The sequence below is a fragment of the Amphiura filiformis genome, chromosome 2 (genome assembly GCF_039555335.1).
Source record: "Amphiura filiformis chromosome 2, Afil_fr2py, whole genome shotgun sequence".
Taxonomy (NCBI): domain Eukaryota; kingdom Metazoa; phylum Echinodermata; class Ophiuroidea; order Amphilepidida; family Amphiuridae; genus Amphiura; species Amphiura filiformis.
Window position 1 is genome coordinate 86,069,894 of NC_092629.1, and position 4,111 is coordinate 86,074,004.

At 32.8% G+C, this 4,111-nt stretch overlaps 1 long non-coding RNA gene across 1 annotated transcript; it reads right to left on the reverse strand.

Annotated features, from left to right (window-relative positions):
* Positions 1 to 1,482: 1,482 nt before the first annotated feature.
* Positions 1,483 to 3,593, reverse strand: LOC140146749 (uncharacterized). The gene is made up of 2 exons (XR_011858295.1): positions 3,276 to 3,593; positions 1,483 to 2,415 (listed from the first exon to the last, which is right to left on the reverse strand). It is a non-coding gene; the product is annotated as an uncharacterized lncRNA (long non-coding RNA).
* Positions 3,594 to 4,111: the final 518 nt, after the last annotated feature.

A 4,111-nucleotide genomic window follows, 5' to 3' on the forward strand; every position in this document is an offset into this window, starting at 1 on the left:
GTTTCTTTTCCTTGTACAAAGTCGGTTGAAAGTCAATATTTTCCCATTACATGAAATATGTATTCAAGTTTATCACGTTATATTCTGTGGTATATTGACTCAGGAACCCTAACGTATTGACTAAATAGTTCAGTATTTGAAAAGATTGAATGGTATGATTGATTAGGAGTTCGACCACAATTGAAGATATGAGGAATTAGTTAGATTAACATTATAGTCAAAAACCAAATAGAACAATAGTTTATCCATGACCTTTGAATTTGTTGACGGCGGTTGTTAATAAATGAAATGGTACGTCAAAGAAGGTTGTCATTTTTACCAAACTCGTGATTTCTAATTTTATTTCAATGCAAATATTCCTGTTGAAAGTTTATTAACTTTAATATACTGCGCCAATAAAGTATCCTTACACTTGGAAAAATAATCACAATTCCAAAACTGAACAATATTGGGGTAAATTTGTTTTTTAATAGATGCACTATCTAATCCTGCACATTATGACACCACAATGAATCCAATGTGACCTCAAGAAGTAAAGTTACAAGCAATTGAATAGACGAAGGTCCAGTTTTAAAAGTGACAAACTGGCCTACAAGGCACAAAAAGATTCCCAACGAGCGAAACAAAGAGACAGCACAGTTTCTTCAATATATATAGCGTTATTTAAAGCAGTTTTTATTTCAGTTTTTACTTCTCTTTACTTTTCACTTTTCATAACTTTTCATTTTATTTGTCAGTTCTTTTGTTTCAGTTTTCTTTTGTTCCTTTTGTTTGAAATCAAAGCCAAACGCATAAATTAGCCATTCACCACTCTCAAACCAGATTTCAAGTCTGTTGAGTTTTGAATAGGCCAGTTTGTCACTTTTAAAACTGGACCTTCGTCTAATCAAATGCTTGTAACTTTGCTTCTTGAAGTCACATTGAATTCAATGCGGTGTCATAATGTGCAGCATTATAGAGTGCATCTATTAAAAAAACAAATTTCAGTTTGGAACTTGTGATTATTTATCGAAGTGTAAGGATACTTTATTGGCGCAGTATAGTAACCTTAGTTTTGAATCCTATTTTGAGAACCAGATCATCTTGGAACTGCATGCGTTGAGTATATGCATTACTTTGAAAACTAAAATAACCAATATACAAGACCATAGATCACTATATAACCTTAAAATAAATAAATTTATTCACCAATATCAAACAAACAAACAAAACAATACTGTGTGCATACACAAAATAATATAAATTTTTGTACGGTACCGATATATCCATTTATCTTGACAAAATATATAAACTAACTTCATCAACGTATACAAATACTCGAGTATTATCAAAACAAATAGTATATATCTTTGATCAAAATATATCTTGTAATCGTATTTCATATTTTCCTTAGGGAACCAACCAAAAGTGGTGAAATGTTGAAAACTGCAACCAAACAAATCAACTTCAACCAATAATTTTAGGTTTTTTTTTACTAACATGACTAATGTAATCGGATTTTTTGACCTATCCCGTCCGAAACAGACCGACTTTCATTTATAAGACGTCATCGAACTTTTGGTTTGTTCCCTTAGAGTGAGGATTATATTCTGTGTATACGTTTGATCATGTGTACCATTAAAGGTGGGTGACCCGATTGACAGCCTCATCCCCACTTTACCCCCATCAAAATACAGATGTTGATGTCAAAATTAAAGATCCGACTTTCTCATTAAAACATATTGAAATTAGGCAGTCCAAATCAGTTTATTTCCGAAGATATCATCAAAAAAGTCTCGACTGTGGTATATCATTCGACAGTTTTATGGTCATCACTAATTTGTAACTCTATTTTTCTCATCTTTCATTTGATATCAATTTATTACATGGTTATCATTTTATCATTAATAAAAAACTGTAGACTACCAGTATCACGCTGTATAAATATCAGTAATTCCATAGTCACATTTACCATTTACAAGGAACATTAAATATGTTCTTTTGCATAAATGCTTAAAAAGTTTTAATTAAAGAATTTCATTTTTTCAAATAAATCGGACCACCTTCCTTTCACATGTGTATAAAAGACTTTTCTGAAGTAGTCCGACGAGTGGGATCTTTTTTTCTAAGTTATCAGACTATACTCAGCTCAGACTATGATCACTATATCTCACATGGCGCAAGTAAGACGAATCGCGAAAGTCCAGTGACCGCGCCGCCCGCCCGGGGCCGCCCGAAAGTTTTCGGGAGGGGCGATTAGTGGATTTTTGTGGTTAATTTTTCTTGAGCGATCAGAGTCAAGAGTATACAACACATGTAGTTGGTAACTAAGAAATAAACAGGTCCTACTCGTAGGACTATATACTTTAATTTACAAATTCTATCTTGACAAACATTAAAAATTGATACGAAAATTGAAAATGCCGCTAAAGTCACCTACATCATGGAAGAAAGAGATGAGAAGGAACCACAACGACTTCGATCGGCCAAGTTTTAATCCGCTTATCTATTGACGCATGAAAAGAAAAGCTATCAATGGTACTTCCTTTCAGGAATAATCCATTTACCGCGATCGATGCTTGGCGAAATCATTACTGGAAAAAATTTATAACAAACCCATCCACGAACAAACAAACGCTACCCAGAAGTAAGATTATGGAATTTCACTGATGCTCTGAACATGTATAGTAGCTTTGTTTTGGGATCTACAGTCAAACTGTTTTCTTGATCGTGTTGTGTAGAAAATGGCCTATAAAACATCGAAAAGGTAATCAAAATCGGCCGTTTTTTTGCTGAGTTTCATCTTTAGCAAATAACGTAAGATTTTGGTGACTTTTTCGATGAAAAATAGATGTAAAATGTTCTTAAATAATGCACAATGTTCCGGTTGAGTCCGGTACATAAAACCTGTTTAATTTAATAGTTTATATGTGTATAATCGTAACTAGCTAACTCGTTTCAGTGCCAAAGACTGCCAACTCTGAGAAAAAATCATCAAAGTTCGGAAAAATTGGGCAAAATGGAAGAAAAAGATGTAGGCCATCAATGACCGATGATCACGTCACCAGAGAAAATCCTATAGGGTGCTTGCACGGAAGGTCATTAGTTCAAATCATCCTTCACACACGCTCCAGAAGACATGCAAATACATGGAATACAATACCAATCACCTATTTAACGCGGGGTATTGATCAAAGTAAATCCTCATGAATAACAATGTCAACTAAATGTCGGTAAAGGGAGTGGACAAAGTGAATGCGTTCGTTGTGGTTCCTTCTTATCTCTTTCTTCCATGCCTACATCCAGTCTTCTACAAAATAACAATAATAATTTATGAATGAACACATTAAGGGGTGGGGTATGAACGTTTGGACAGTATTTATTGTGGGACATTAGAGCACATCAGACATATCGAATTGCATTCTGAATGCGAAGAATGTCCTTCTGATATCAAATAATTTTGATGTTTTGAAATTCGCAATGTAATACACATTTTATGGCAAATGATTAAAAATTGATATTTTCGATATTTAACAGTACTCGAAGTAAACTTTATAAATCTGATAATATGTACTTAAAGTGTATGTAGGTGGGATGAAAAGCCGACGATCAATTGAAAATTTTGACCTTTTGTATTGAAGGTATGGATTTTTTTCCCAAAACACCAAAAAAAATTAGGTGTTTTTGGGAAAAAAATCCATATCTTCAATATAAAAGATCAAAATGTTCAATTGATCGTCGGCTTTTCCTCCCAGCTACATACACTTTAAGAATATATCATTAGATTTATAAAATTTACTTCGAGGACTGTTATATATCAAAAATGTGAAAAATATCAAATATTAATAATTTGTCATAAAATTTGTATTATATCGTGAATTTCAAAAAATGAAAATTATTTGATATCAGAAAGACATTCTTCGTATTCAGAATGCAATTCGATATGTCTGAGGTGCCACAAAAAATACTGTCGAGACGCTCAAAACGCTCATTCCAGATCCCTTAAGCAAAAACAAGTAAAATTTGTAGATTTTGATATAACTTGGTCAAATTAATGACAAAACAAAATATAATATAAAATATAAAAGGGTTACATTACATACATGTAGACAACAACATGGTCAACAGAAGT